A 24,472-nucleotide genomic window follows, 5' to 3' on the forward strand; every position below is an offset into this window, starting at 1 on the left:
CTCTGGGTGTGTGTGTGGGTGTGGGGGGCTCTGGTTGTGTGTGGGACTCTGGGTGTGTGTGTGGGGCTCTGGGTGTGTGTGTGTGGGGCTCTGGGTGGGTGTGTGGGGCTCTGGGTGGGTGATTGGGGCTCTGGGTGGGTGATTGGGGCTCTGGGTGGGTGATTGGGGCTCTGGGTGGGTGTGTGGGCCTCTGGGTGGGGGGCTCTGGGTGTGTGTGGGTGTGTGGGGCTCTGTGTGTGGGGGGGCTGTGTGTGGGGGGCTCTGTGTGTGTGTGGGGCTCTGTGTGCGTGTGGGGGGGGCTGTGTGTGCGTGTGGGGGGCTCTGTGTGCGTGTGGGCTCTGTGTGTGGGGGGGGCTCTGTGTGTGGGGGGGGCTCTGTGTGTGTGGGGGGCTCTGTGTGTGGGGGGGCTCTGTGTGTGGGGGGGCTCTGTGTGTGGGGGGGCTCTGTGTGTGTGGGGGGGGCTCTGTGTGTGTGGGGGGGGCTCTGTGTGTGTGGGGGGGGCTCTGTGTGTGTGGGGGGGCTCTGTGTGTGGGGGGGCTCTGTGTGTGGGGGGGGCTCTGTGTGTGGGGGGGCTCTGTGTGTGGGGGGGGGCTCTGTGTGTGGGGGGGCTCTGTGTGTGGAGGGCTCTGTGTGTGTGTAGGGGGGGCTGTGTCTGTGTGGCTCTGTGTGTGTCTGGCTCTGTGTGGGTGGCTCTGTAGGTGTGTGTGGGTGGCTTTGTGTGTATGGCTCTGTGTGGGTGTAAATGCAATAGGTCATGCATTTGCGAGAGATTAAGCTATTGGCAATGTAAATGACAATGCCATTTATTTCGGATTTAAAAATAAAAACAAAAAGTCATGAGCAATGCCAATAGCTTTACCTTTAATAATGCCGAGACAATTGCATTGTAAATGCTTGTTTTTAATATGGTTGAGAGCGAAATATAGTTTGTTGGCTAATCAATCAACCAAGGTGTTTGTTAAGCGCAACTACTCAACCGTAATGGTCTCAAGGCGCTTGGGGGGTTTGCAGGTTCCAGTCCATCAAGGAGGGGGTCTGTCGAAGAGCCAGGTTTTGAGGTTTCTCACAAAGATGGGGAGCAATGTTGTCTGATTGAGGTGGAGCGGAAGGCTCTGGCCGAGAGGAAGGAGAAGGAGCAGCCTTCCGATCTGGTCTTTCTGGTGCAGGGGACTGCGGCGTAGGAGAGCTGGGCTGATCGTAGGGTCTTTTGGGGTGCGTGGAATTGGAGTCGGCTGTTCAGGTATGCTGGTCCGGTGTCATGGAGGGCCTTGCGAGTGTGGGTGAGCATCTTGAAGGTGACTAGGTTCGATGGGGATCCAGTGGAGTGTGCACAGGTGCTGGGAGATGTGGCAGTGTCTTGGCAGTTTGAGGACCAGTCTTGCAGCGGCTTATTGGATGTTCTGTAGCTTGCGGTGATGTTTTTGTTTATTCCAGCAGAGTGCGTTGCCGTAGTCGAGTTTGCTGGTGACCAGGGCGTGGGTGACGGTCTTTCTGTGTTCGAGGGGGATCCAATTGACGGTCTTACGTAGGAGGCAAAGGGTGTGGAAGCAGGAGGTAAGGTAAGTTTATTATGCATAGTTAATTAAAATCAGTGTAAAACTTTTACAAAAAAAGTCTTAAAATGTCATAGAAAAATGTGTTTGTTATAATCATTTTAAAAAAGCATATAGTAAAAGACCCAGTGTAATTGTCCAGGAGCATTTTCTGGGGCCAGGGCAGCGTGTTCCCTTGCGTCCTGATGTCCGCCTACTTATTGCCTGTGTCAATGATCGCCGATTTTGGAAGTTTTAACATTCTTTGCTCGATCATCGCAAGGAACTTGGCATATCTGCAGTTCAGATTAGTATTTGCAGGATTCAAGCAGGCTAGCACCGCTTGCCTTCTAGTGCTTGTCCCTATCTGCTTGAACTGGTCCTTTAAGAGCTGTTGGCGGACTTGCCGAAGCTCTTCGCAAAGACAGGTCATGTGGAGGATGTCGCCCTTCTCTAGGTTGCAGAGCGGACAGGCTTCATGGCCATTGCTCCTGAGCCATGGTGGAAAATGCTCTCTGCTGGGCAAGATCCCTAGTCTGTGTTTCAAGAACCTCAGTTTTATGGCTTTTTGGATAGCCCTGACTAAAATATGATTATGGTGTCAGGGATTTGTAAGAATTAAGTGTCATCCATGCGTGGTTTCTTTTTGCAAAGGCGGCCTTGTCCTTTAGTAGGGAAAGAGATTTGACGTTTTTCCAGACTAGTTTTTTTAAACGGGTTATGCCCCAGTTGCATGTCCCAGATCACAGAGAGTTTAATGGCCCCCAATGCTGCCTGCAGGTAAGATCTTGCCTGAGATACGTCCCTGCTTTGTATGTCTTGCCATAACAGCGAATTTAGTGTGTCAGTAGCGGCAGAGCGGAGTTTATGGCAGCAAATGATGTAAGCTCCCTGTCTAGCAAGATCTTGTTTTTGCAAGCCAAACTCCAACCTTATTTGGGCGGGCGAGGTGTAGGGCGGAAGCGAAAACATTGTTCTGTAGGCTTTGACCTGGATAGTGTCCAGGTTCTTAGAATCTCTTCCTCATAGTGCCTCGCTGCCGTAGGAAATAGAGGGGAGTAGCTTGGCCTGAATAACGTTCAAGTAAGAGGTCAGAATTGGCCCAGTCAGTTGATTGGCTAAATTTTTCAGCGTAACGGCGATCAAAGCCCCTCTCCTTTTTGTTTCCTGCTTCTGCTGTGCAAATGTACCTTCTCTGTCAAAAATGACTCCCAGGTATTTGTACTCGCATGTTGGCTCTATTTTTTGGCCGCCCAGGGTCCACTACTTCTGTTGTTTGTTATTGGTGTTTATTGACATGGTATGTGTTTGGCTCAGGTTTATTTTTAGGTTGTTTTCCGTTGCGTAACTGTGCACTTGGATCAGAAGCTGCTGAAGGCCGATATAGGTATGACTGAGTAGTAAGACGTCATCAGCGTACAAAAGGTTACTCAGAGTTTTCCCTCCCATCCTCGGGGAGTGGGAGTTACATGTATTGAGTAGGCTTGGTAGATCCGCCATGAACAGATTAAACAAAATTGGGGCCAGCACGCACCCTTGCTGGAGGCCTTTGGTGGTGCGAACTTTAGATGACAGATGGTTGCCGCTTCCTAGCTTCACCTGCACCCAGGTATCAGAATGGAGAAGATTCAGCATTTTTAAAGTCAGCTGTGGTATGCCCCATTGTGCTAGTTTCCCCCAGAGTCTGCCTCTTTCGATGGAGGAAGAGACGGAGTTGATCTGGCGATCCATTTTGAGCTCTGAGTCCAGAATGATTCCCACGTTGCCTGCGTGGGCGTGGAGGTGGGCGGACTTCTGAGGACGGGGGACACCAGGTGTCGTTCCAAGAGTCCAGGTTTGGGCCCATGAGGAGTACTTCCGTTTTGTTGGTGTTTAGTTGTACGTAGCTATATTTCATCCATTTGGCGACGGCTTCCATGCCTTCTCGAAAGTTGTGTCTGGCGGTGTTGGGTTCGTAGGATAGGGAGAGGATGAGTTGGGTGCCGTCTGTGTGTGACACAATGTTGAGTATGTAATATCAGACAATGGGGGCGAGCGGAGCCATGTAGACATTGAAGAGCGTAAGGCTGAGGAATGGTCCTTGGGGGACTCCGGAGGTGGTTGGTGTGGGGTCCAAGAGGAGAGGGGGGGCAGGGAGTCTGACCCCCTGCGTTCTGCCGGAGAGGAAGGAGTGGATCCAGTCGAGGGCATTGTCTTGGCTCCCTGCGTCGTGGAGTCTGCATATTAGGGTGCAGTGCCAGACTGTGTTGAATGCCGCGGAGAGGTCGTGGAATATGAGGGCTGCTGTTTCTCCTTTGTCCACTAGGATGCGAATGTTGTCTGTTGCGGCGAGGAGGGCAGTTTCCGTAATGTGTTTTTTTCTAAATCCAGATTGGAGGAGTCGAGGATGTTGTGCTCTTCGATGAATGTGGCGAGTTGGCTGTTGATGGCTTTCTCAACGACTTTTGCTGGGAATGGGAGCAGGGAGATGGGTCTGTAGTTTTTGAGATCGGTGGGGTCTGCCGAGTGTTTCTTCAGGAGGGGGTTGATCTTGGCCTGTTTCCAGTCGTCGGGGAACGAGGCGGTTGCCAGGGAGCGAATGATGGTATGGCAGAGCATGGGTGCGATGGTGTCGGCGGCGCTGTTGAAAATGTGGTGAGGGCATGGGTCTGTGGGGGCCCCGGAGTGAATGGACTTCAGTGGTGAAGGCTGTCCAGTTGTAGATCGCTGGCTTCAGGGTGTCTGGGTGTTTGGTTAGGGTTCAGTGTGTTGGTTGTCTTTGTCGAAGTTGTTGTAGATACTCTTGATTTTGTGGTGGAAAAAGGTGCTGAGTTTGTCTCAGATGTCTTGTGAGGGAGGGATGTCGGTGAACTAGCTGGTGGGTTGGGCGAACTCCTTGATGATGTTGAAGAGTTCTTTGCTGTTGTGTGCATGAGTGGAGATTCTGTCTTCAATAACTTTTTTCGTTGTTTTCTGATGAGTTGGTGGTAGGCGAGGGTGGCACCTCTGAAGTTAACAGCGAGCAAAACAAAATACCCAATATATATGTCTTACCAAAGGTGCATAAATCAATGACCAAACCACCAGTTAGGCCAATTGTGTCTGCATGTGGCTCCACTTTGGAGCCACTTGCGAAATACATCTATACCTTTTTAATGTATTAGGTCAAAGAAACTCGTTCCTCTGTCAGAAACACTATGGGTTTGATATCAAAGGTGGAAGGTTTACCATACAATACAGAGAAACAGCTGTTGGTATCCTTCGATATCGAATCATTATATACAAACATATCTCTAGATGAGGCTTTGGCAATAATGAGGTACATTTTGGTCCACACCAAGGCCCCACAGAATTTATACCATCACTAGCGACTATTTGTTTGAAGAATGGTTTTTTCAACTTTAAAGAAACCCTGTATTTGCAAACATCAGGTGTAGCCATGGGCTGTAGTTTTTCACCAGATAGCGAATCGTGTGATGTCGAAGTTTGAAAAGAAATGGATATACAGCAACACCAATCCCTTCAAAACAGAGGTGGGGTTTTGGTGTCGCTATATGGACATCATTATGATTTGGGATGGAGATGAATCATAAATAAGTGACTTCCACAATTGGTTAAATCAAAGAACTATAGAGTTCAACTTTACGATGTCTTTGAACCGAGAAAAAGATACATTTTCTGGATGTATATATTCAACATAACTGTGGGAAATTGGAGGGGCATTATGTCTCAGATGCCATTTCAATAGCTAGGGGGATGCGGCAGGGGTGTCCACTTACCCCCTTGCTGTTCGCCCTCGCGATGGAGCCATTGGCGTGCCATCTTTGTGGGGTTTTACAGGGAGGGGGTATCCGGGTGGGAGCTGTGGAACATGTAAAATCACTGTACGCGGACGACACGCTGGTATACCTGCGGGAGGCAACGCATTCACTTCCGCTATTGATGACGGTGTTGGGCCACTTTGCCGAGGTCTCTGGACTGTATGTCAACAAAACCAAATCCCAACTATACCTGGTGGGGTCTGAGACTGAGCAGGGCGGAGTACGGCTCCCCGAGATGGGGATCCCTGGGTGCCCGATGTGTTGTGCTATCTTGGGATTTGAATAAGCAGGGACAGAGGCGTTTTTATCAACATAATATGGGGAGGATCCTCAGGGGTCTCCGGGGCAGTACCGAGTTCTGGAACACGCTTCCACTCTCGCAGTTCGTCAAATTGCCAACGTGACTCATGTTGATGATGCTTTCGCTGATTGATGGTTTGATGGACGCTTCAGTTGACACCCGAATTGATTCATTAACCCCGGACCGGGGACTGTCTTGCTCACTGTATGGGGTGGTACATGTGATGTAATATTTTCAGTTGTCAAGTATGCCAAGAAAATTGCAATAAAGACACTTCATAATACAAAAAATTTGGGAAGTTGGAGGTGAGCTTATACATCAAGCCCACTGACAGGAACACTTACACTTTGCCAGTAGTCACCCATGCACATTAAAAGAAAATCTGCCATATGGGCAGTACTTCCGTGTTAGGAGGAATTGTACCAATAAAGAAGACTATTTTGTCAATGCAGAAAGTCTCAAAGTTAAACTAATAGCTCTTGGCTACCCGAAAAGATTGGTGAAAGTGGCTCTTAAAAGAGCATTGCAAAAAACACAGTTGATGGACAGAATGCAGAACAATGTCTTACATTCACCCCAGTACAAAGATTTGGGCCTAAATCCATCATTTTTTTGCACTCCACACGACCCTAGGTCAGACAATGGCTATATGCAAATCAGCCTTGACCCTGTGCCTCATGGGAACAGTCCAGCCCGAACTACCAAGCCATGTCTTTCCTAGACATGGAATCAAGCATCCAAGGACCGGTTTCTGGCTATCAGCCTTCTTCAGCCTGGATAGCTTGACTCAGTGATGTAGAGAGCCTGGGACTCACGTCTGAGCATACCCAGCCCACTCGGGGTGAAAATTGCAAAAAAGAGCATGGCATACGCCAAGAGAAGTGTTAGTTGTCCCAAAACAATATGACAAAAACACTCCTTTAACCTGTGTACTAACATATGACCCGAAAGCAAATCGAGTTAAGAAATTGTGTAAAAAAAATGGAAACTTATTGAACATCTAGGAATCCCCAAACCACTTTTTACTTTTAAAAAAGGCAGAAATATTCGCCAACAACTGGTAAGAGCTGCAAGGAGGAATGAATCATCTGAAAGAGACGTGCAGAGTTTATTGAATTTACCACCTGTGGTGGGGCATTTCCGATGTCAAAACTGCATTGCATGTAGGTTAACTGAAGATTACAAACAGTTAGACATCAATGGACAGACACATTATCAAAAAGTATTCTCCAACTGTAATTCGAAGAATGCAGTGTACTGCATAAAATGACCATGTAAGAAATATTACATAGGACAAACGACACAACCCATAAAAAAACGGATTTTGCTACATAAATCCAGGATAAAATGTAAAGTAAAAGGGGCACCATTGGTACACCATTTTCAAGATCTGAATCATTCAGAAAATGATATAAAATTGTCAGTGTTATGCTTGCTAAAAACTGAGGGCTGACAAGAAATGCAAAATAAATTGAACAGATTGGAAGCCAGGCTAATAGAGAAGTACCACACAGTCACAACAGGCCTCAATGACAAAGATGAAATATGGGCATTATTACAAAAATGTAGTTGGAAGTCAGGATAATAAAAATATTTAAGATCTTCATCACTTACAAGTTTTCTTATAGAACATTGATTAGTCCTCACTATGCAATGTAAAGATTGTAAGGAGTGGCAGCACATGATTAATAATGTGTATTTTTTTTATTTGTAACATTGTGAATGGTGTAATCAATTTTCCATGTAGGATGACACTTTGATCTTTGATGAGCAACTTAGTTTGGTTTAACTAGCCAACTATGCATGATGTCCTGATGTACATATTGTCATATTTCAATGTGAAAATATTTTTCTACATTATGACAGATCGCAAGATTTTCAACAACATATATATGTGAGACCTGAGAACTGTAGCCTCGAGTCCACTCTGAGTTCTCTGCACAGATACTTAGATCCTATTTATTCATACAACTGCGGGCGTACCAACGTGAGTCCTTTCTTTTCTGTGGTTGTTCCCTTGGTGATAAAAAAAAAAATTGCTTTCGTATATAATTGGTCCTCGGAGCCTATATCACTTGACTAGTTATACGGCAGTATGAAACTCGGTGTAAAAAGCCAACGAGGGTCCTTTCTTTACTTAGTTTGCTCTTTTTATACAAAAAAATGGCTTACGTACACAATTGGTCCCCGCGCCCGTTTCACGTGACTAGGTGCACGGTAGTATGAGACTTGGCGCCCACATAGTGGAACGGAAGCTGCAGTCTCCTTTTTACATTTAGTTAAGGTTAGAGACCCGCCTCCGCTCGCTAGAATATAGATCACGTGACAGGCGAGTAGCTTTTTGGACACGACAAATGCGACAGTTTGAATATGCGGCGGACTAAATTTGAGATTAAAGGTAAGAAGCTATAGAAATTTGGTTTGCCCAAAAGAGGATTTTGGAACCTTTTGTTTATAGTAGAACACACGTATAATGTACGTTTTTCATCATAGGGATCGCGTTGCTGCTGCTGACAGATTTATAGAATTGCAAGAGTATATATATCCTGCGTACTTGGGGTAAGTCAGACCTAAGCAATTAATAGATGTGAATAAGCGACTTTAGCACGTGTTTTCAAGTGCTGTGCAAGATAGTGATTCATGCAGGACTCTGTTATTTGGTTGTAGCACCGTGAAATGGAGAGAAATGAGGATATGCATGACGGCTGAACTACAGAATTTTGGTAACTATTAGAGTTAGAGTAGTTCTTTTGTTTGGTACTCTCTATAATGAGAGAGGGGCGAGTTGGAAGCATCTCCACGCACAGTACACTTTCTTGATTAAGTATGACACTTTGGATTATAATGTTTTTTTTAAATGCACACATGCGTGTTTGTTTATTTATTTTATATCACTTTTAAGTATGGTCCGCCACTGCAGGATTAAAACATACTGTATATCAATGTGAATTATTGCTCCTATGTGTATATATGTATATAAAGAGTTGTCTGTCTGTATATATGTGGTTAAAGTAAGGTACTTTTGGTCCTTTAAGTGGATCTTTGGAAAGTTAAGCACTCACCTGCCCTAGTCCTGAGGAGGCCCAAGAAATAAAGGGGCTGAAACGAGTCGACAATTTTTGAAGAGACACCCATAAAAATTTAAATAATGTACAAATAATAAAGGGGTACTATAAAATATTAGAGGTTGGAGTATTTAACCTTTTTGTCTCACTTGAAGGGTGATCTTTAAAGGAATGCTTGTTTCAAAAAGCTTGTTTAGGAGCATCCTTTTTTTGATTAAATAGGGCAAAGAGAAAAAGAAACGAAACGTATGTTTGTTAAATGTACATATTGTATATATATATATATATATATTGAAACAATGTATATGTCTGTATTTATATATGTTGAAAAGGACAAAAAGAGAAAAAAAGAAACTTTCATTATTCAAATTAAGCTAAATTGCAAAATAAAAATACATAAGCAATTGTAACATTTCAAAATTGCCTTTGATTTAAGATGGAAATATTGCACAGATTTTTCTTGTGAATAATTGATACAGGAAGAGATAATTTAAGTGTCCCTTTAGCCTATTGTATTGTTGCTATTTTTCCCGAATAATTATTTTCTTTACTGAAAGTTGTTGTGGGCTTCTGTGAATTTGGTGTTCAATTTTCATTTTATCGTTTGATTAAAAAAAATAGTTACAATATTTGAACAAGATAAAAAATTAAAAATTTTAAAACGATAAGAGATTAAATATTCTGTCCCAGGTCGGGACAAAACTGGTCATATTTCTTCCATTAAAATATATTAAAGTCATTAGCAAAATTTTCGGTATTGTCCTTTCTGCCACCACAAACTTCCTTCCTTGGTTCACTATTTGTGCTGGGCATTAGACGCCTTTATCAGTTCAGTTTCTTGTACCAGCTTAGTTACCTTGGTCATAAATTTGACTGCCTGACATGCCAAGATGGATGATGTGCCTCCTAGCCAACTTGTCACTGCTTGCTGGCAGGTGCGGATCTTTAATGTGATGAAGATGGCCCGTAGGTGCAGTCTTCTTAGAACTAGTAGAGCTGGACATGCACATAACAGATGCGTCAAAGTTTCCTTCTGGTATCCGCACAGTCTACAGTTTGAACTTTCGACTTGATGCTTCCAAGAGGGCCTTAAGTCCTTTGAGTAGTGCATGCCCATTCGATAAGCTAAAAAAGCTTTTTTTAAATGTTGACTGTAATGTGAGGCTAAATATCCCATGTGGTTTTTGGTGGGTGTAAGAGTTGACTACGGTCCATGCGTGGCGCCGTTTCGTTAGAGTTATTTTGTCTTCTAATAAGGAATTCCTTTTTGCTGACCTGTTGGCTACTTTACAGAATTGCCCTTGGTCTATTTTTTTTTCCATACATCTTGTAGGTCCAATGTGGTCAAACAGGTGCTAAGGTGGCTTCCCCATAGGGTGGTGTTAGACTGGTTTTCTTGATCATTTATTTCCTTTCAGCAGATGTTGTCCATTGACTCGCTTGGTGCAGAACATATTTTATGACACAGTTTTGCAAACGTGGACATTGACCGGAATTTTTGGTTCTGTAAGCAAAGTTTGAGGCGGACTTGGGCAGGCGCGGCTGAGTGCGGCAGGTTAAACACTACTTTGTAGATTTTATTTTGTAGGTTGTTTAAAATGTTTGCCTCCTCTCCTAGCCACGTGGTTAACCCATATGACAAAGTAGGTAGGATTTGTGAGGCCATTACTTTTAATAAGGGCGTATAATTCGGGCCGGCCATTTTTTGTTGCAGTTGCCTATACGCGTAGATTAATGATTGGGCCTTACCTTTTAGTGCAAGAATGTGCTTCTTTTTTGTATTCCCTTGCTCAAGGGTCATCCCTAAGTACTTGTATGAGTCCTGTTCTTCTAGGACTGAGTTGTTGATTGACCATTTGAAGTTCAATTTCTTCCACTCCACTAGCCGAAGCACTTTTGTTTTTTCTTTGTTCAACTCCAGATTTCCTTGTGCTAAATAAGACAATAACATATTTACTAAGCATTGCAGACCTATTGGTGTTTTGCTTAGTAGTACTATATTGTCTGCATACTACAAAATTGGAACTGGAACGTTCCCAAGTTTCGGGTGTGACTCTCGATTATTTCTAGATTGCATCAGATGTCTGCCAGGTATAAGTTAAAAAGAATTTGTTGTTCCCCCAGGCCTTTGAGGCCGCGGCAAGTGCGTCTGGACTCTCAAAGTTCGGTGGAAAACCATCTAGCTTTCTTGGTGTGGGTGCTGCTGTTTTTCTTGAGGGGGACTATGGTGTTGGCACTGTCAGAGATCGATCTGTGCAGGGTTCGTGCTGCGGTGTTGGGGGTCGTCGTTTTCCGAAATGGTTGGGGTGGAGTTGCTGAGTGATGAAGTAAGCTGGTCGTCGGTGATTCTGATCCAGTTTCTTCGTGGGAGAAGGTGCTGGTGTCTGTGGATGGCGGGTGTTCTGAAGGTAAAGTGGAAGCATCGATGGTCAATCCATGGGAGTTCAGTGGTGTGGCTGAAGGTGGTATAGTTTCCTGTTGAGAAGGGAGGTAGGGGGTCAAGAGGGTGTGGCCTGCTGAGTGCGTGGGTTCGGTCACGAATTGGCAGAGTCCAATGTTGTGGAGGTTGTCCAGGAGGGATGTGGTGCTGAGGTCCAGTTGGTTGTTGAGGTCTCGCAGTAGGGTGTAGTGGTGGACGCAATGGTATGCGGGGATATGATGTCTGATCGAGTTGGCAAAGCCTGTGTTGGAGTTGGCAAAAGGTCCGCGGGTTCCGGAGGCTCAGTAGATAAGGGTTCCTCGGAAGGTGGGGGTGGCCAGTATCTTGACGGGAAGGTGGTCCAACAGGTCTGTGGGCTTGTCGGGGAGTGTGCTCAGGCGGAGGGTGGATTTGTGGACGTTGGCGATTCCTTCTCCTGGGCGGGTGGGCCGGTCCTTCCTGGAGATCTTGTATCCTTGGGGAATGGCGATGGCGATTTCGGTGAAGAATGCTACGTCCAGGTTGGTGATGTCGAGGAGGTCACAGATTTCGGATGCATGTTTGTGGAGGGATCGGACGTTGAGGAGGATGCATTGCGCGGTCTTCGGTTGTGTTCTTGCAGCGGGTTGCGCTGAGTCCGCGGTCTTGGCGGTGCTGCAGGTGTGCCGGCAGCGGTGACAGCTGAATGGTCCGTGGTGGTCAGCCGGTGATGCTAGCTTGAAATTGTTGTTGCAGCCTGGGTTGAGTGCATGGAGTGCCGTTGGGTCGTAGCGTTGACGGTGCAGAGATCCAGGGATCCTGGCGATGGATGCGGTTGAGTCGGAGACGGGCGAAGACGGGCTTGCCTTTGGTGTGCGTTCGGCAGGCCAGCGGCGCTGCCGCGCAGCAGCTGTCAGTAAGTAGGGGTCGAGGAGGGCTGGACAGCTGGGAGCGGGGAGGGGAGCTGGATTCGGTCAGCCGTGCTGTTCATGCTGGAGGGAGACGGGCCGCGGGGGCAGAAGCGGCAGAGAAAAATGGGCAGAAAAAGGAAAAAGTCAAAAAGAGAGGGAAACATGCAAATAAGGCAACAAAAGTGCTGGCAATGTGGAGGAAAGAGAGAAGGAGAGTAAAGGGGGAGCTTGAAATGAGCAGAAAAAAACAAGTGAAAAAAGAGGGAGACACAGGAGGAGAGTGAAAGGGGGAGATAGAAACAAGGGGAAAAACGAGTGAAAAAGCTGGAGCGAGAAAAAGGACAGAGGTCCACTGGACCACCAGGGATGAGGTGCAGGTAAAACCTGCCGGTGTAAGAGGGCCTTGAACACCAACACTCAAGAGTGCAGGGGCTCGGGGGAAGGCCTCACTTAATGGTGGAGCTGCGAGGGAGGGATAGCAATTTCACTGACAATGAGCCTTTCTTTGCAGTATGTGCTGTTTAAAATGTAATCTTGTGTCCATTACCACATCTAGGTATGTGTAAGTATTTACTAAATCAAGGCTGTTCCCTGCTTCTTTCCATTTGAACTTTACTTTTTGCTGGGTGCTTTTCGATGAAAAACAGATGATTTTTGTTTTGCTATAGTTTAATTTCATGCCTAAAGTTTCAGCGAATTTAAGGAGAGTTGTAATTTGGCGCTGAAGGTCGATTGGGATCTGACTGCATAAGACGATGTTGTCTGCATATTGCAGGCTACGCACTGTTCTCCTTGCTAGTTTTGTTGGAGCACTCAAAACCTCCAATAAACGGCCTGCGGTGTATATGTTAAAAAGGCAGGGGGAAGAACACATCCTTATTTTAGATCGATGAGGTGGGGATCTTTTTTGTCGTTCTGTCATCCTTACATATTTTAACTCGCACCCAGGTGTCTGTGTATAAGTTGACTATTGCATTGTGGAGTTATGGAGGTGCGCCTCATTTGGCCATTTTGGCCCACAGTAGGTACAGAGGGACTGTGTCGAATGCCGCTTATAGGTCAACAAAGCAAGAACAAAAGGCAAACTGACGCAACCACTGCTGGCAATCGCATTATCTCATAGCAGGGTGCATGTTCGAAGGCATACCTGTGCACATGTGTCACAACACAAGAATGTGTATTGGACACAAAGCTGTGCACGCATATTAAAGAGGTAGGCATCATTTTTTATTTACTGACCCGCAATGGATATGCAATTGAAAAAAAATCTAATTGGTACCTTTTTTGAGGTTTTTTTTGTAAGGCGGAAGAGCCTGGCAGCAACTTTCTGACCGGTCCTCCACAAGGAATGTTCAACATATTTTTTTTTTTTAAAAGACTGCAAAAGTGTGGGGCAAAGGAGGAGCAGGTGAGGTAAGTAGTAAACATAAATAAAGCCGTGAGAGGAGGGCAAAAGCAGCACATGAAGGGAGTGAGTAACATGGATTCTGGAGGGAAAAGCAAAGGAGGTAGAGAGGAACAAGGAGGTTGGTGTGTGGGGAAGTTTAGAGGGTAAGAAGCACAAAGAGATATCAGCATACGAGGGAGAGAGCAAAATGGAGAAAGGAAGCGCTGGAGAGAAAAAAAAACATGAATTCCTATGGAGTGCTTACTCAAAAATGAAAAAGTTAACTAAAAGTAAGCAACGGGAAAATATAAGTCAGCCAATCAAAAGGATGGTAAAGTGGATATGCTTCAGGAGAGGGATAAATAATAAAAGGAAGGCAAGTCAATGTAAACCAAGGAATAAGTAGCAAGCAGATGACCGTGAAAATAAGGCCGACCAATAGTAATCAAAAGGGGGCTGTAGGTTCTTAAGCCCCAATAGGTCTTATGTAGGCGAGACCTAAAAAGGGATGGAGAGACCAGACAACACGGAGAACTACAACCCAAATAGCAGCAAAGAACAAAAATAACACTTGCTTCAGCCCAAAATCCTTTAGAATTAAGACTCCAGAATGTTCCACAGCTACCTGAATACTTCATGTTCCAGCGCCATTCAACTTGAATAAATATACCAAATAAATTAGCAGCTGCTACTATTTTGGATTAACCGAACTTAGATTTCCTTTTCTTGAGAAACTTTGAAAACCACAGTTGAACCCACTCACTAATACAATCTTTGTTTTTACCTTTAGTGTATGCTTCACTCTTGCTCGTACACTGCCAAATAAATCACATTTTAAACACCCATTACTCTTACCATCATGAAGGAAATAACCAACACACTCCTGTTTCACACCTCAACCACTCAAATTGATTTCTACAAAAGTGCACTACATTGATGATCTTTTACATTTCCGCACCCAATCTTTCACATTATTTCATCGGACCCCTACTGCCATAGTGATGTACTCTTTCAATACACAATGGAACATTTACACCAGAGCATGTTTGAGGATCCTACACAGTTAACTTCATATTTTTTATAGGCTCTCCAGTCAAGAATCCGTTAAAAACCCTGGAGACCACTGAAACATCACTATCAGAAACAAGCACTTCAAAATCTGATTCTTTACAAAATACTTCTTGTGAATAGCTATAATTGATACAAACATCAACTGTCAGGCTAACGCCACTGCTTCAACCAGTGAAATCCATTATGCCCAATGATCTTTTAACAGAGATGCAAAATTATACCTTGGGAGTAAACATCCAAATGTTCCACCAATAGTAAAAGTTACCATGTTCCATACTAACTGAGGTCATACTACCAGAATCAGGCATGTCCATTGATTCTTCAACAGACTTCTAGTTGTCCACTTACTTGCATACTTATAAGCATGCTATGCAAGCCTCTGGGTAACAACCCACAAGTTATGTATTGATGAGTCATCAATAATTCTCCAACCACTAGAACTCCTCATAAATCGGATTTAAAAAGTCTTACCTTTATCTCAAATTCTTTCATATGGTAATTGGTCTGTACAAACATTCTCAATAAGTCATCCATCCTCTACATCCACTCTTCTCCATAACAAACCATTCCTTTTATATGTTGGTACCACACCCAGCTCTTCATCCCCATGAACTCTCACCCTGGATAGTCGGTATCCTTGACAAACAGTTATAAATACAATTTTACAAGCTTGCCTCTTAGGAGGGGGGGCTGGGGGGGTGCCAGCAGCATGGCCGGCTAAGACGTGCTCTTCCGTAGCTGCGGGCGAGCTGCACTGAATCCGGCTTCAAACTATTGCCCTAAAACCCAGTTTTGACTCCACTGTAAACGTAAGGGTGCTGAGCTTCCTTGGGGGCAACAACTGCTAGACTAAGCCACACAACTGTGCCGAAAACGGCAGAACGGAGACTGACCCGGCCCGACCAAGAACACAAAGATGGCGGCGACGCGCTAAATCGAAAGAGATCTGCCCGGAGACGAGAGAGCTGCTGGGACCTCCCGACAGGCGAGGGGACAGCTGCCGAGTGCCTGAGGCAGCCGGGGGGACCTCCGGAGCGGTGTATGGGCGGCCCGAGCCCCGGAACGAAAGGCTCCTGGAAGCCGGGGAGTTCTAATACTCCGGGGCCGGTAAGGAGCGGCTGGAGGGAGAAAACCGTAGGCATACCCTAGACACCTGCCCTTTCCGCGTAGTGGCCAGACACAGTGATCCGAGGGGGGAGGCTGCATCATAGTGGTCGGTCCCTGTGGAGGTCGGTGGGGCCCTGGATGGATGGAGAAGCGCTACACCCCAGTTGAGACGCTGGTCTGGGCCGTGGAATACCACCTGGAACTGAAAGATAGGTCGGGGCACGGAGAGAGGCTGCAGGCACAAGATACTAGAACCCGAGGCCACAGACCTACAGTATAGGTGGCAGGGGGTGTAAGCTCCGCGTGGAAATCGCCATTCACCGTCGACAGCCATGGGGAAGAGAGACACGATTCCCAAACCGCCCAAACAGGGCCCAATGGACAACTTTGCTGCGCCGCGGCAGCCCACTGAGACCGCGCCTATAGAGTCCGGCATGTGCTCGGATACAGACTTGTTGATGGCGGCCATCCAGGCGTCCAGGGCCGATATTCAGGAATCTCGGGCGGCCCTGGAGGTTAAAATCTGTGAAGTTGGGTCAGAAGTAACGCTGCTGAGCCAAGATTTCCGGAAGTTGACCGAAAGGGTGACTACGCAGAGACGCGAATAGGAGAGGCGGAAGACTCGATCACCACCCTGAGGAAAGATATGGCGGAACTCCAGGCCTCACATCGCCAACTACTGTGGAAGGTGGACGATGCAGAAAACAGGGCGCGACGCAATAACCTGCGCTTTGTTGGTTTTAGAGAGGGAATTGAGGGGGCGACATGGCAGCCTTTCTCCACTCCTGGATCACGACAACCTTCCCGGCGGCGCAGTTCTCGACGTGCTTCATCATCGAAAGGGCACATAGGGCCCTACTGGCAAGACCGCCGGAGGGAACGAGACCCCGGCCTGTCATCGCGCGTTTCCTCAACTTTGCAGATCGGGATCTGATATTACGAGAATCTAGAAAGCTTGGGGAGATCCGCGTTGAAAACACGAATATTATGATTTTCCCGGACTACAGCCAGGAAGTACAGAAACAACGCCGCTCCTTTGACGCAGTCAAAGCAAAACTGAGAGACATGAACATTACCTATATGCTGCTCTTCCCGGCAAAATTAAAAGTAATTTATAGGGACAAAGCTCACTTCTTTTATCACCCGGAAGATGCCTGGCAATGGCTGGAGGAGCGACCCATATTTCATAGGCAGGAGAACAACAGAAGAGATGGACCGGACAGGCCGACCACGAGCGGTGCACAGTGGGAACGGCCGAGGCCCCAGCGTCAGAGGGCCCAAAGAAATAAGAGGCAGACACCACTTACGCCCTACCCGGGATGTGGCCCGACGGACAGACGGCGAGGGCGATCGGCCTCACCCGGAAGGAGCGACGGTATCCAGGTTCAGATGCCTGGACAACACTGCCAGATCGGAAGGAGATGAAAGAGAAGACCAGCAATTTTCCTTTACCACCTGAAATTCTTTGGCACACGAGATAAGCAGCACTTCTACACCCCACGGCGTCTACCGGCACGAGACGGATAGAAACATGTCACATGGGGAAATTCTTAAGGTGATGACCTGGAATGTTAATGGCCTTGGCTGTAGGATTAAGAGAGGCCTGGTCAACAACTACATAAAACGCTCTGGGGCGGATGTGGTACTCCTACAGGAGACACATCTGAAGGGCACGAAGTGTGCCTTCCTAGCGAGGGGGCAGTACACGGTCCTGGCCCACGCTGGGTTTACCTCTGGCTCAAGGGGGGGTCGCGATATTGTTAAAGAAATGCCCACCAATGAAAGTAGCGAAAGTCTGGACCGACCCAAAAGGGACATATGTAGGTATTCGAGGGACGTAGGGAAGGAGGGAATACACATTTATCTCGACCTACGCTCCACCCAAACTGCAGACAGATACGCTCCGGGGTATATCGGACATAATACTTAACACATCGGACACGGTGCAGAACCTTGGCGGGGACTTGAACGATGTCATGAGCCCGCCGTTAGATAGAACAGGGGATCGCGATCGCCCCATGACCCTGATCCCGTTGGCCAGAACCATGACTACCCTTGGCCTTCTAGACGTATGGAGGTGGTTACACCAGACGGCACAGACGTTCTCCTACTTCTCTGGAGCCCACAAAGTTTATTCCCGACTTGACTATATTTTCATGCCGAGACAGATGCTTCAGGCATCAGATTCGGCGGAATTCTGTGCTAGAGGGGTGTCTGACCACTCGCCACTGGTATTGGCTCTGGGCAGAAAGAGGCGGACCGGGCCTAACATCCTTCGTCTCTCGACCTGGGATCTGCAGAACCCAGAGCTCCTGAGGGGACTGCGAGCCGATGTTAAGGTGTACTTGGCAGACAATGTCAGGACAGTGGATTCCAAGGTGGTCTTATGGGAGGCGCTCAAAGTGGTGCTTCGTGATAGGGCGCATTGTCAGCTGGCAGACGCCAGAAGAAAGGAACAGGCAGAGATCCTGGCGCTGGAAACGCAGATAGTACAACTGGAGACGGAGCATGTCCGGACTAAAGACCCAGGGACCTTGAGACACTTGGTGGACGTTCAAGCCCAATATCGTCAAGTTGTGAACAGGGAGGCGAAGACGCAGGCGCTGGCTACCCTACATCGAATTTATGATGTGGGGGATAAGTCTGGAAAGCTCCTAGCATGGTTGAGTAGAAAAGAGAAGGGTGAGAGATGGGTAGAAAGAGTCAGGACGGGCCCGACAACGTGGGCATGTACTGACGATGAGATAGCGGATGCTTTCGCTGACTATTATGGGGGCTTCTATGAAGCACACAACCTAGGGACTAAGGAGGAAGCACTGTCCTATATGACAAGTATTGATATCCCGAAGCTTGAAGAAACAGACTGCGAGGACCTAGAGGACGACATCACGGTGGAAGAGGTTAGAATAGCACTCACGAAACTCCGAGCGGGTGAGGCCCCAGGTCCCAATGGATTCCCCGCGGAATTCTTCAAGAAAACGGGCTAAGCTATATGCCACAATCTTGGCTCTTCGATTACGACGCGTCATACCACAACTGGTACATATGGACCAGACAGGTTTCATTCCGGAAAGGGCGACTAGATACAATCTTCGTAGGACACATAATTGGTTGTGTGAAGTGGAGGGCAGGACGGAGCCTCACTGGTTGTCCTTGGACGCTGAGAAGGCGTTTGATGCAGTACATTGGCCCTTCTTGGAGGGAGTCTTAGAATATCTGGGGTTTGGGCCCAAGTTTAGAAGTAGGGTTCGACTCCTCTACTCGGGCCCTGTTGCTCGAGTAAGGGTCAACGGGGCGATGTCCAAGGCTTTTCCCATACAGAGGGGAACCCGGCAGGGATGGCCCCTGTCTCCCCTTCTGTTTTCCCTAACTATTGAGGTCGCGGCGTGCGCGATTAGGCAAAACCCTAAGGTGACGGGTTTCCGATTGGGACAGGCAGGATCGCAGGAGGAAAAACTGTCCCTCTATGCAGATGATGTGCTGCTGTATGTGACAAAGCCAGAGACTACTATACCGCGCTCTTTTCGGAGCTGGACCAGTATGGGGCTAGATCGGGATACCAAATTAATTAGCATAAGTCAACGCTCTACGACCCCCGGGGACGGACGGAATGGCCTGACCTACCAGACAGACTGCAGACGACTACTGTAGGTTTCAAGTACCTGGGGATATTCATAACAACAGACAGGACAATAGCCTATGATCGCAATATCCTCCGTGTGCTTAATAACGTTAAATTAGACGCAAGCAGATGGCAGTTGCTCCCCCTGACACTTCTTGGGCGGGCGGCCATGTTCAAAATGGTCTCCTTGCCGATATTTCTCTATACATTTCAAAATTAGTATCTTTCGTTACCGCGCAAGTTTTTCTCAGAAGTACATGCGGAATTAAGGTCCTTACTATGGTTAGGAAAGCACCTCAGGGTGGCATTGGCGACCCTACAGAGACACCAATATGATGGGGGGATTTCTCTACCTCATTTAGAAGCCTACTATTGGGGGGGAACATCTGGCCCCCATCAATGACTGGGTCCACGCACCAGCTGCGCATCCCACTTACGCATTAGAAAGACACAATATGGACACGCATAGCTGCCTACACTACATTTTCTAGGGGAAAGGACGAAACAAGCTGCTACCGGCCACCAGACTCACATTGGGAGCTTGGCAGAAGGCCACGAAAGCTGTAGGGTGGACTCATAGGCCCTCGAGGCAGACCCCGATCTGAGACTGCGCATGGCTGAAAGAGCTCAGTAAGTTAAAAGGCTTCCGAGGATGGGATGATATCGGCATCTACTCCCTGGGGGGTGTGGTTAAAAGCGGGACTCTGAAGTCATTTCAGTCCCTGCAGATGGAATTTGGACTGCACCGCTCCCAATTTTTCAAATATATACAATTTAGACATGCCTGGCGGGCGGAGGGGGCAGTACAGGAGGCACTCCCTGAATACGCCCTTCTGGAGGGCCGCTTACTGCAGGAAAAGATCCCAGAAAAGGCTGTATCCCTGACATACAAAACGATCATGAATAATAAACCAGATAGGCTGACTGGACTCCGCGCCACCTGGGAGAAAGAGCTGGGAGAGATGGACGACGTGGACTGGTGGGTAGTGCTGATGCACCCTAGGGAGGTAGCAATCAAATCACGACTCCGCCTAATACAATTCAAAATCTTACACAGGGCATACTTTGACAGGCAGAGGCTCTTTAAGATGGGAAGAGTGTCTGGCCCTAGCTGTCTACGATGTGGGATGGCAACTGGGGATTTCTTACATATACTGTGGTCGTGCTCACATATACAAACCTACTGGGGGGAGGTCACTGCTGAACTGGGGGAGATATTGGAGACGGATATCCCAATGGACCCGAAGCTCATTCTCCTAGGGATGACAAATGATGTGGACCTGGCCCGCCCACTGCTGATCTTTTTAGCCCTAGCGCTGGTAGTAGCCAATAGGGACATAGCCAGGAACTGGGGGGCGCCATATACCCCCCAACTAGGAGAATGGAGGAGGGGAATGGACCTGTACATGTCGGGCGAGAGGGTTACGTATAAGGCGAGGGGATGCCCGAAGAAATTTAGCAGAATATGGGGCAAGTGGAGGCACTACCATGGCCTGGATGGAGGACTATAAGGCCTGCCGGTTATGTGTGGCCGAGATGTATACACAAGACAGAGCCGCCCGAGCTCGAGAGACTATGCATTATGAGAGTACCGACCAACGATTACTGCATGTGAATTTGATTATTGGTGGGGAGAACTTAACCTTTGATGGGATGTGTGGGGGGGGGGGTTGGTGTGGGAAGTGGGGCCTTTGCTTGACAAAGACATGATTGTACTGTACTTGTTCTCAGGTGTTAAAATAATAAAAATGTTTCCACAAAAAAAAAAATACAATTTTATCTTCAACATACAATCATTAGCATGCAGTTCTGAGCTCAACCCTACTATAATTCCAGGAAATTTGTTTCCAACCACTGCACAAAGATACTGTGGGTTTATGACATAAACGCACAAGAAAATAGTGTATTCTAAAGATAGTATCTAAAAAGTTCTCCTGCTTACGCACAAGAAAATAGTGTATTCTAAACATAGTATCTAAAAAGTTCTCCTGCTTACACACATACTTTTTAATTAAGAGGGGAAAATGACAAGCAACTGCAATAGATAAGGCTTGAGCAACATTAAGCTGGGGGGTCTGTGCCACTCTGTGGCCATACAAACTTGCATTTGCAGTCAGAATATTTAATGGGCACATCTTACAGCGTAAAACTGAATTCTGAAACACGTCACTTTTGATGTTAATCAAGAGCATTTTGTTGTTCCAAAACCAAAAGGAAAACAACCCCTTTCTTCAGTATTCTAAAAAATGAAATTAAGTCTACAAAAAGTGTAGCAATTACCCACTTTATGGACTGCACCTAAAAGAGAATGCTTGGTCTTTTTCGATCCTGTCTAATAACATAACCAACGCATTTCGTCTTCTAATGAAACCATTTACGTGTCCCCATTTCTAAGTAAGGACGTTTGTTGGTAAACTTGTACAAACTTGACGTAACACCTTCCTAATGCGACTCCACAACCAGACTATAAACTAAAATTGCTCACTAAAACAATTAACCATGTCATCTGTATGCTGTAATGAATATAACTCAGGCCTTTGTAAAAAGAAGTGCTGCCACTAGGTATAAACCCAATATGGTGATTAACACAGCTATATGCCCTCAACTCTGGATGCAAATCTACCCGGTGACCTGAAGAAAGATAATCCAGGGCATAGTACACCTATGTCCCGCGATCAAGCCCACCCACCTTCCTTACGGTAAAAAAAAAAAATGTTACTATTATGTACTAAGTACTGCCATATCGTTACAAGAAACAGACAGAAACAAATAACTAAAGGCGGATGAAAAGCCTCTGCACGAAGTTAAACTGTCTTGATTCCTACTGCACTATGTTCCTTAACTCTTCCTTAACATCATACCAAACATGATAAATGTTACAATGCATATTCTGAAACATCACACAAGTGACAAAAACAATCCACAAGGACGGTTAAAGGTAAACACCGAAACAATTTCTTAAGACTTGTACCAATGTAGGGGTAAGAAAATAGCAGGGACAAGAAAACATAAATTGTGGTTATGCAGACACTTGCTGTCAAACAGACATGCCCTGCGGACTATTGTTGATTGGGATGACGTACAACTACCCACAGATAGCTAAATTTCCAGTGAGCACAAAAAATATTTCCTACATATAAGAAATACCTATAACTACCCTGCTTCAGTGAGAAAACGAGAAATTAATTTTCTAGCTTTTGTTTATTTAATGTGAGCTTCACAAAACACTATGTGCCCGTGCCCCATCTCCAAGATCCCAAAGACCTGGGATATCTGGCAATAGATCTGAGAATACACTCTTACAAAAATAAAGTATAGTTCCCAACACGAGAATATTTATATCCGTCCGTTTCCAATAAATTTGAACGGGCTTTCGCAGGAGCTTGCAGAGAATACGTGAGCTCAGGTGCACTATCTTGCAATCTGAAAGGACTTCAATCAAGGAAGCCAAGTGGGTGCGGGGACAGTGAGCAATTAAGTCATGTAATGTGTGACAGGGACAGGCCGCAGCGGAGAGAAGGGCGGAAGCCTACTTCAATAGGAAGCACAAGATACGGTGGTGGCCGCGATCCACCCCCGCGGAACAGAGCCCGTATTAATGCGAGGAAAGGGGCGGTCTGGCCCCGCCTCCAGCACGGTGGTTGGTGCCGAGCCCGGAAGCAGTCACTGTCCTGTCCCCGCGGAGCGGTGCGAGCGGAGCCCCAAGAGGCAACTCCGCCCCACAGCGCAGTGGTTAGTCTCCAGTAGGTTAAAGTTGCGCTCACCTTTCTCGCGAAAGCCCTGGCTGGTCCGAGACGAGGGTTAATGGAGCAGAAGACAAATTGTCCAGATGGAAGCCGGGGAGAATGGCCTCAGCCTTGCTCACACAAGGGCTTGCAAAGGGTGGGGCCTACGCCCAGGCGAAATGCCGGGGCGCTCGGCAGCTACGGGTGGAGGCACGGGTAGGGGGCGGGGTGAAGGACGTGACGCGTTCGTGATGCAGTCCGGTCCGGGTGGCACGCGGCAGAGTTTCGCGCATATGTGCTGCTGAGGTGGGGGTGTTCGGTGCTGTCAGACTGCGCACTACTTTGGCTGACTCGTGTACCCAGACTAAGCCCTTTTACCGCTTCCTCTATGGACGGTTTACGCCAATGGTGACTGTACTCTAAGAAGCGGTCGCCTACGTTAGCAACTTTCACTGCAGGAGGCCTAGTGGATAGGAGGCGGGTTCCGTGCAGCCGCTAAGTGCTGTGCTGGGGCGGGGGAAGGCGGGGCACGTGCATGTGCTAGGCTAAACGGCCAATGAACACTGAAAAGAGCTCTGCAGCCAATCCCTTCACATCACACTTTCCCTCCCGCACCGAATATGTTTCCACCTACCTCTTTGCTTTTTCAGCCACTGTCTTCTTCCTTGATCTGCGCTCTTAGTTGCCGTAATTGCGGAACAAAAGAGGCCAGTTCTTTGTAGTAGCGAACAGCAGATTTCAGTCTGAAATAAAGGAGTATTCTTGGAAATCCAGACAGGTAGCCGCCCATGGCTATAAATTACCCTAGATGTGTGGGAATGGACTACTATTTTCATCAATCACAATAAATGAATTTTGTTTAGATATATAATAATATTTTTTTAATTATGTCACACACTTTGCTTTTTAATAAGATATTCATCTTCTCAATACACGGGAGACTATATTGCGTTCATGCCTCCACTTTTCAAAGCAGTGATTGTGTTGTAATTCCATTTATGTAAGGCTTTCTACCTGTAATGCCCAGCATAAGTCAGTATTCTAGTGCGGAGCCTGTAACTACACTGAACACCCACCCACCACTGATGTCACCATACCTTCAGTGTGTCCTGTGTCTGCGTGTGACTGATTGCCAGTATGAGGGCCTAGGGCCCATCATCAGACTTTACAATGGCAACGAGAGCGGAACTGTGCCCAGCGTGCCACAGCTAAAAGAAAACTTTGAGGAAAAGGGGAAGAGAGAGCTGCCTGCTGCAAAGGCACACCCCCTGAGAAAGCAACCGGCCGCCGAGAGTCCCACGAGGCGTGTGTCGAGCCCCGGGCCTAGAGAAAAGGAAAGAGGTGACCGGAGCCCACCCACACCTCTCCAGCCTGCCGTGGCCCGCCCTGCCGTGGCGGTGCCCTAAGAAGACAGAGAAGCCATCACGGTGCCCACCCGCGGAAGAACAGGCCCGTCGGCCGAAGGTGAGCCCCGGACTGTAAAGCACCAAAAGCGGAGCCCACCCGCTATAGGTTATAGACACTAACTGTGCCCCCTGAAGTGAGAGGGGCGC

At 47.2% G+C, this 24,472-nt stretch overlaps 1 protein-coding gene across 2 annotated transcripts in view; it reads right to left on the bottom strand.

The window, feature by feature from the left end:
• CSK (C-terminal Src kinase) overlaps window positions 1–23,313 on the bottom strand; it is a 624,490-nt gene extending 601,177 nt beyond the window's left edge. The window contains exon 1 of one of the 2 annotated variants that reach the window (XM_086959340.1): window positions 22,959–23,313. The gene's annotated coding sequence lies outside the window, so the exon portion shown is untranslated. The remainder of the gene's footprint in view (window positions 1–22,958) is intronic. The other variant, XM_086959339.1, reaches the window with a different exon arrangement.
• Between the last annotated feature and the right edge of the window lie 1,159 nt (window positions 23,314–24,472).

Source organism: Lissotriton vulgaris, chromosome 2_2, assembly GCF_964263255.1.
Source record: "Lissotriton vulgaris chromosome 2_2, aLisVul1.2, whole genome shotgun sequence".
NCBI lineage: Eukaryota > Metazoa > Chordata > Amphibia > Caudata > Salamandridae > Lissotriton > Lissotriton vulgaris.